We start from the raw sequence: 8,604 nt of genomic DNA, 5'->3' as shown, positions 1-8,604 counted from the left end.
TATTTCTACATCATAAAGACTACAAGTGCTGTGTGTCGTCTGCATTTAAGTGTGGTTTTAAAATGTTATTTACACTTTTAACACTACCGAATCATCTTGTGACGTTTTTCCTGTTACTTTTGGGCGCAGCAATGGTCGTGTTCGAGATGTGGCAGTTCTGCACAGATTAGATCACCGGTGATCGGTGTGCAGTGCATACCGGTTAGATTTGTGTCTGACCTGATGCCAACTTGTTCCTTCATTGTATACGGTTCCTTCAGAATAAAGCTGAACCAGCTCCGACTCCCTAAGAGTCCTTCCACAGAGGCAATCTTGTCGTGTCTACGTACCGTTGTCGGAGACTCTTTTGGATCCGAGATGTCGGAGAGTCCGTGGACCCCACGGTACCGAAGTTTGTAGAGAAACCGCAGTACGACCAGGTCAGTCCCGAGTCGTCTCCAGGTCGCGACAACCAGGTGGACTTGTTTTGCGTCTATGGAAAACTCAGTGGCCAGCTCAGCTGGCTCAGTGACCTAGTGGTAGAGGGTCCGCCCTGAGACTGGGAGATCAGGGTTCGATTCCTAGTCGGGTCATACCAAAGACTTTGAAAAAATGGGACCCAATGCCTCCCTGCTTGACACTCAGCATTAAGGGGTTGGATTGGGGGGTTAAACCACCAAATGGTTCCCGAACGCGTCTGTGTCTGCAGCTCACCGCTCCCCCAGGGGATGGGTCAAATGCGGAGAACAAATTTTGCACACAAATCAGTGTGTGTGACAACTAATGGGACTTTAACTTTAACTTATGGAAGGACTCTTAAACTGTTTTTACAGGACCATAGCATTTGCAAAAAGGGATTTGTCAAGGCTCCCTGGGGAGGATTTTGGCATTTATGGTAGCAAAGCTGAAGCTAGAATAAACTGCCATCAGGCACCTCTCAAACCAAGATGGGATAAGGGGAGGTCGCTGGGTGCCCCCCCCCCCCCCCCCCATGCATGTGACATACAGGTTTGCACATTCAGCGTCAGACGGAAGACACGTCAGACTGATGAAATTTCTTTTTCAGGCCCTTTAGCTTTGATGTGACTTGCTTTTTGTCCCACTTGATGCCCCGCTCAGCCAGTGTTTTCACCACTCTGTCAAACAGCTGGCTTTCTCTCACTGTCCCCATAAAAAGGTGACTAATCTGTTCGTCCACTCGCGTGGCCAAAAGCTCCATGGTCCCACCTCAAATTTTGCACGGTTGTGACGTCACGCTAGTTACGTGAGTCACGTGAGTGAAACCCAGCAATAATTGAGGACCGCTGCTCTACATGCTCCCCCTGGTTCAGGTCATTCACAATAACATTAATTCAATTCAATTCAAGTTTATTTATAAAGCACCAAATCATGACAAGAGTCGTCTCAAGGACCTTCACACAGTAAACATTCCATTACAGTTATAAACTTTCCATGTAAACTTTGGGATTTATAAAAGAAAACTTGTGGGAAAATGTGCACAACTTTAAGTTGACTAAGGACCTGGCTTACGCACATGCTGGACATGGAGAGCACCTGCAGTGCTGCTGCTGAGAAGGATACAGTTATGAAATCCTGCAGCATTATCACTTGTACCGCTTCATTTTCACACAGAACAAGACCGCGCGCACACACACACACACACACACACACACAGCCTGAAGCACAGAATATGGAATGCAGAACATCAGCAGGGGGACAGATTGAGACAGAACTATGAAGGTCAATCTGTTTCAAAAAGCACAAACTTGTAGATATGTTGTGTGTATTTGCACTACATGATGGGTGCTTGAAAACAGTGTGTGTGTGTGCGTGCAGTACAGTGTGAGGAGCTGTACACCAACACCCGTAAACCTGTAAAGCTAAATATGCACCTGTAAGAAACACTCACATGCATTTGAAATAAAATACAGTTGTGTGTGACATTTTCAACTACAAGTCTGTAAACACAAGTGTACAGATCTGTTTCTGCACACGCTCAACTTTTTTATTACAGTTGCACAGCTTTCCTCTCACACATCTGATTTTTGAAACTATTTTCACGATTAATATGTGTCAAAATGCACAAGTTTGTAAATTTGTTGTCTGATTCCGTACAACACAATGTGGGCTTGAAGATTGGATGTGAGTGTGTGTACCGTAAAAGGTGAGCTTGAAGTTTTGAGGTGAGTGTCTGTGCATTAAAACGTGAGAAGCTGCACATCAACATGTGTGAAATTGTGAAGATAAATGGTACTTGTAAGAAAAAGTAAATTGTATGTGAAACAAAATAAACTTACATGTAAAATTTTCTTCTGCGACCCAGTAAATACAACTTCTCAAATACGTTTCTGCGCATGCTCAGTTGTTGTTTTACAAGCGCACAACTCTCCTCTCGCGAGTCTGACTTTTGAAACACTTCTGGCAGGTTGTGTGTTGCAAATTGCAGCTGTGTGTATCTGCAGAGGCGAGCGGAGCAGGGGATGAGGGCGAGGGTGGGGGCGGAAGGAGGAGCCACAGAGGGAGGGTTGTCATTGGTCGGCTCTGGTTTCCAGGACAACAGGCTCAACCAATCAGAGTGAGAGCTGCGTTTTTTCCCTCGGCTTTCAGTCCGCTGCCGTCTGCAGTTCGCGATGGCTGAACGAGCTGGGGTAAGTACATTTCAAAGGACTTTCTAAACTTATTTTAGTCATTTCCTCGTCTTTTTATTTAAACAAGGTGACACACTAACATAACGTCATGCTATTTATACCATTATTAAGGCCTTATAAGATATTTGTACAAATATGTAGTCTAGCTAAAGTTTATATGAGCTGCTTTGCTAAGTTAGCAGAAACAAAAACGTCACTGCTAACACTGAAGTCTTGCATTAAGGCCACTGTGTTTGGGTATAATCCCAGGGGTGTTTCTCAATGTCAGGCTTTGAGGACACTGTCCTTCCTTGGTCAAAGAAAACAGTTAAATGGAGCTGACTTGCATCACTTGACCAGGGCTCCCGTGATGGTCACATGACGTGCGGCAAAGTTATAATTATACTTATAAGTTGTATAATGAGCATTTTACTTTTTAAATTGCGTGTATATTGCTTGAATTACATGTATAAGGGAGTTACTAATTGCTGGCCATCAAAGCTGCAACGATTAGGCAGCACCAACTAACCAACTTCTGATTAAAAAAATAAACATTTTAGATATCAGCCTGATAGTTACAATTAGTTTTTTTAATCACCAGTAAAACAATAAAAAGTAATCATTTGAAACCTTTAACTCTTGTTTCCTTTCTCGGGGATCCTATTAATAATAATAATTATTACATGTGATATTTAAAATCTGCATTTGATGGCTCTTTTAACCCTTCATTTTTGTTTTTCAGGAACTGCTGCTCAACTATCTGCTTGAAAGACTTTACAACCGTTCCTCTAATTGGCTTGATCGAGTTCCTCTAGATCTCGATTTTTTGGAATTTGTATGTTGTCAGGAGCTGGTTATTCTGGGTGCTATCTCAAACCAGTTTGACGTCCCTCAGGGCATTTTAAATGCACTTGCCCAAGTTTATCAGAGACCTGCAGTCAAAATAAAAAAGCACAAATTATTGTTGCTCACGAAAGAGGAGCCATTGGTCGTCCCAAACTACTTATTCCTGAGAAATACACACAACACCTCATTTCTTTAGGTTTACCTGTCACGTGTATTGCACAGCTGCTGGGGATATCTAGAGTTACATTACACAGGCGAGTGAAAGAATGGGGTTTAAGTGTGAGCCAAACTTACAGCACCATGACTCACGATGAGCTAGACTCTCTAGTGTCACAGATCCATGCCAGAAACCCAAATGCAGGGTATAGATTGATAATAATAATAATGCATTGAACTTATATTGCGCTTTTCAAGACACCATGATGAAAGGTCTGCTGAAGTCACAAGGATATAGACTTCAGTGGGAGCGTGTTCGGTCCTCTATGCGCAGAGTAGACACTGCAGGCGTGGTTTCCTGAATGTCCTATCTCCGGTGTGTGGTCAGAAGAACGTATTCTGTGCCTAGCCCACAATCATTTTATTGCAGGAGCTTTACATTCCACAGATTGAATGGGAATCCAGTGGACTCATCGACAATGAACACAACTCTAGTGTTCAAGTTCCAGAAGTTGAATGCCCGCTAAGTCCAGGAGAATATTCTGGACTCTGTGCAGCTGTGGATCCACTGAGGTCAATCTTGGGATTGACAGTTATTTAGCCACACGGCATTACATGCAAACCATTGGCTATAATAAAATCTTTCATTTTTTGCATCTTGTTATCAATGACTTGTATAAAATGTCTGTGAAGGATCTTGATAAGTCTCCATTATCTAACTGAACACGTTATTTTAATCTCCGTTATCTCTTACCACATCTGAACTTGAAAGTACAGATTAAATGACTCATGAGCATTTAAAAATGTTTGCATGTTAATATTCTTCGATGGCAAACTAAAAGAATTAAACCTTCTTAAGTTAAAATTATAGTAATCTTGTGTGTACAAAAAATCTAACTGCCCTTTCTTATTCTCTTGGATATTGAAATTCCCAAATTTGTGAGAATAATGAAAGTTTTGTTGCAATTTGATGTTTTTTTTTTATTTAAAAACCTGCAAGTCTAACGTGTTAATATAGGTTACAATCATTTGTGAATTCAATAAAATTTTTTAAGTTTTTAAAAAATTTTTTATTAATAACATCTTGAACTTAAGCAAGTGACAGGAAAAAACATTTAGCATTAAGCTACAAAAATATTGTTCTATTGTCATGACCCTGGATGCAGCAACGTTTTGTTTGTTGCATATGTATAAAATGCAATCTTGAAAATGATTTCTCTACTTGTAAAATTACAATAAAACATTTATCATATAACACAGCTGTGCCTTACTTGTAACTCAATATTCCTGAAACTTTCAGCTGTAACTTGATGGTTAAATAAAAAAAAGATTTGTTTGGTATAACCTGAACAGCACTGGCAAATAGCATGACGTTAAACTTTAGATCAATCCAAAACCATGAACATTGGTTGCTATGCAACTTTCAAGATGATTGCGAAACATCAAATGTTGTGTAGTGGCAGGGCAGACATAGAATATGGAAGCAGCTAGATGAGGTTGGATGGTCTGCCTGCATTATTTCCACTTTCATATCCTTCATGGGTTTCTCCCATCCAACCCCAAACTTCACGAGCTGCTTCCTTTGCTCTTCAGACACTGAAAAAGAAAAGAAAAAATGGCAAAGACAAATGAGATATAAAAGATCTTCTGTGCCATGTTTACACAAGATACTTAGAATGTAGCAAACCCACCTTATCTGCTGTGTCATATAAAACACTTTACTCATTTTAACCCTCCCACTGTCTTCATGGGTGACCCCACCAGGAAAGTTGACCACTGAGCAGGGTTGATGGTTTATCCCTTGAGGTCCATGTGGCAGGGGTGAGGTCTTTCCTGGTGGGGTCACCCATGAAGACAGTGGGAGGGTTAAGGCTTCTAAAATAGTTTGATTGTACACATTTTGTGAAAGACAACTGTTTAAACCTATTATGACTTTAAGGTTTATTCCAATGATTTTCAGGTTTTTGTAATGGTTTTAAAGTGTCTTAATGGTCTTGGCCCTTCTTGCCTTTCTGAACTGACTTTACCATACAAACCCTCACGTCCTCTGCACTCCTCTTGCAGCCATCGCCTTGTGATCCCGAATGTCAGGACAAACAATGGTCAGGCGTCCTCACAATATAATGGCCCTTGCCTCTGGAGCAGGCTGCCTGAGGACCTCAGGACCAGAGAGAAACTTTAAGAACAGGCCGAAGAATGAACTTTTTTAGCTTAGCTTTTAACTGCTTATTATTTATGATTAAATTTCTTATATTTTAAGAAAGTTTTGTTATATATTTATGATTTGATATTGTTTTACTATTTCTACAATTATATTGGTCACTACTTATTCATACATTACCTCTTTTTATTTAATTCTTTTACTTATTCTAATACTTTACAGCGTTTCCTCAGTGGGAGCCCTCTGCCTCAGGGCCAGTGGTCAGCGGCAGTGGCCTGGGTGCTCTCCAGGTAGTGCTTGGGTGTAGGTGGGGGCCCTTGTCCTCCCTCCTCTGTGAGCCCTGTCTCGGTGCCCTGGCTGCTGCTGTGGATCTACTGGAGTTGGATCAGACGGCTCGCCTGATGGCGTTTCCTGACTCATCTGAGTTCTGCCCAGTGTTTGCATATGTTCTCTAATGTGTTGTGTGTGCATGTGGGTATGTGTGTGTGTGTATATGCGTGTTACTGGGTCGGGGAAGGGGGTTTCAATTGACAATGAATTTTGTGGGATATGTCAGGTCTTTTCAATCTGTGGGTCATTTTTTTTCTTCCTCTGAAGCTATTTGAGTTTCATTTTTTTGTTTGAAAAGCGCTTTATAAATAAAGCTGTAGTTTGAGTGTAACCAGAAAAAAGCCAAATACCTGTCTCAACAAATCTACGCAAGTAGCTTGTGATCTAACATTTCACAGCAAGAGGAGATTCGCTGTCATCCTCCAGCTCTTCTTCATCTGGCCAGGTGATGTGGTCCAGAACCATCTGAATGTGACAAAATAAAATAGCATATGATTAAAAAGTGAAATTAGGAAATGCTCATATTTATTGAGTTTTAAGAAATGAATACCTCAGCATTGCAATCTGCCTTTTCCTGGCATCGGAATACGACAGATAAGACATCTGACCTGGCCAGATGTCAGTGCATCCCTGTCCTGGTGGACCAAGGGCTACAAAGAATGAACCTGCGGGCTGGACGTGGCCCACAGACTGTCAGCTGAGTACCGCTGGTCTAAACAGTGCCTGAAAATAGGATCCCCGAAAAAGGAAACAAGAGTTAAAGGTTTCAAATGATTACTTTTTATTGTTTTACTGGTGATTAAAAAAACTAATTGTAACTATCAGGCTGATATCTAAAATGTTTATTTTTTTAATCAGAAGTTGGTTAGTTGGTGCTGCCTAATCGTTGCAGCTTTGATGGCCAGCAATTAGTAACTCCCTTATACATGTAATTCAAGCAATATACACGCAATTTAAAAAGTAAAATGCTCATTATACAACTTATAAGTATAATTATAACTTTGCCGCACGTCATGTGACCATCACGGGAGCCCTGGTCACGTGACGCAAGTCAGCTCCATTTAACTGTTTTCTTTGACCAAGGAAGGACAGTGTCCTCAAAGCCTGACATTGAGAAACACCCCTGGGATTATACCCAAACACAGTGGCCTTAATGCAAGACTTCAGTGTTAGCAGTGGCGTTTTTGTTTCTGCTAACTTAGCAAAGCAGCTCATATAAACTTTAGCTAGACTACATATTTGTACAAATATCTTATAAGGCCTTAATAATGGTATAAATTTTATGACGTTATGTTAGTGTGTCACCTTGTTTAAATAAAAAGACGAGGAAATGACTAAAATACGTTTAGAAAGTCCTTTGAAATGTACTTACCCCAGCTCGTTCAGCCATCGCGAACTGCAGACTTTTACGGTACACACACTCACATCCAATCTTCAAGCCCACATTGTGTTGTACGGAATCAGACAACAAATTTACAAACTTGTGCATTTTGACACATATTAATCGTGAAAATATTTTCAAAAATCAGATGTGTGAGAGGAAAGCTGTGCAACTGTAATAAAAGAGTTGAGCGTGTGCAGAAACAGATGTGTACACTTGTGTTTACAGACTTGTAGTTGAAAATGTCACACACAACTGTATTTTATTTCAAATGCATGTGAGTGTTTCTTACAGGTGCATATTTAGCTTTACAGGTTTACGGGTGTTGGTGTACAGCTCCTCACACTGTACTGCACGCACACACACACACTGTTTTCAAGCACCCATCATGTAGTACAAATACACGCAACAGATCTACAGGTTTGTGCTTTTTGAAACAGATTGACCTTCATACAGAACATCATGCGTCTGTGACAGTGTGCGTCCTGTCACTGTGACCCGACTGATCATGCGCCCTGGCTACTTGTACAGGGGAGATCTCCGTTTGGCTGACTGGTTAGCGCGCGTGACTTTCACCCGGGAGTCTGGGGATCAAATCCTGATCGGATCTTTTTTTATATCCGCCATAGATCTCTCTGAAGAACTCAGTATTGACGGCTTCAGCAATGCTGTGCCACTCCATGGATTTCCTCTTATTTGTTTTTCAAAAGCACTTCCTTTCATTTCTCCACCTCACCCACAAGTACCTGAATTTCTGCTTGTGAAATGGCGCATCCTTGATCTCCGGTCGTGATGGAAATGCTGCAACAAGCCGGCTTATGTATATGCCATCGACATATTTACTGGACAATTAATTTCCATAGGCTCCAATAGGAGGCTAAATGGGAGGTGGCCACCACCGCCATTTTGACCATGTCACAGGTTCCGTCAAGCCCAGACAATTCCACAAAAGGGAAGAGAGGTGGAGCTGAGGGTGTTGCTGTAAGGCTGGGATCAACTGACGGCACCCGGTCGAACTAGCTAGAAGCTAACCCAAAGCTAACATGGAGGCGGGAGCTAAGCTAACGGAGGTAGCAACCTAGCTACAACCGGAGTTAGCTGTGCACAACACCAGAAATTCTGAG

At 41.5% G+C, this 8,604-nt stretch overlaps 2 long non-coding RNA genes across 2 annotated transcripts; one reads left to right on the top strand and one right to left on the bottom strand.

Annotated features, from left to right (window-relative positions):
- The first annotated feature begins 22 nt into the window (after positions 1–22).
- Positions 23–4,264, top strand: LOC139066264 (uncharacterized). Its single transcript, XR_011519196.1, has 2 exons — positions 23–2,627; positions 3,349–4,264. It is a non-coding gene; the product is annotated as an uncharacterized lncRNA (long non-coding RNA).
- Positions 4,265–4,690: 426 nt separating this feature from the next.
- Positions 4,691–7,503, bottom strand: LOC107390665 (uncharacterized). The gene is made up of 4 exons (XR_011519192.1): positions 7,472–7,503; positions 6,650–6,822; positions 6,450–6,564; positions 4,691–5,204 (listed from the first exon to the last, which is right to left on the bottom strand). It is a non-coding gene; the product is annotated as an uncharacterized lncRNA (long non-coding RNA).
- Positions 7,504–8,604: the final 1,101 nt, after the last annotated feature.

This window comes from Nothobranchius furzeri, chromosome 2 (genome assembly GCF_043380555.1).
Source record: "Nothobranchius furzeri strain GRZ-AD chromosome 2, NfurGRZ-RIMD1, whole genome shotgun sequence".
NCBI classification, from domain to species: Eukaryota; Metazoa; Chordata; class Actinopteri; order Cyprinodontiformes; family Nothobranchiidae; genus Nothobranchius; species Nothobranchius furzeri.
Note: the sequence above shows the minus strand (reverse complement) of the source record. Positions and strands in the feature narration are given on the sequence as shown.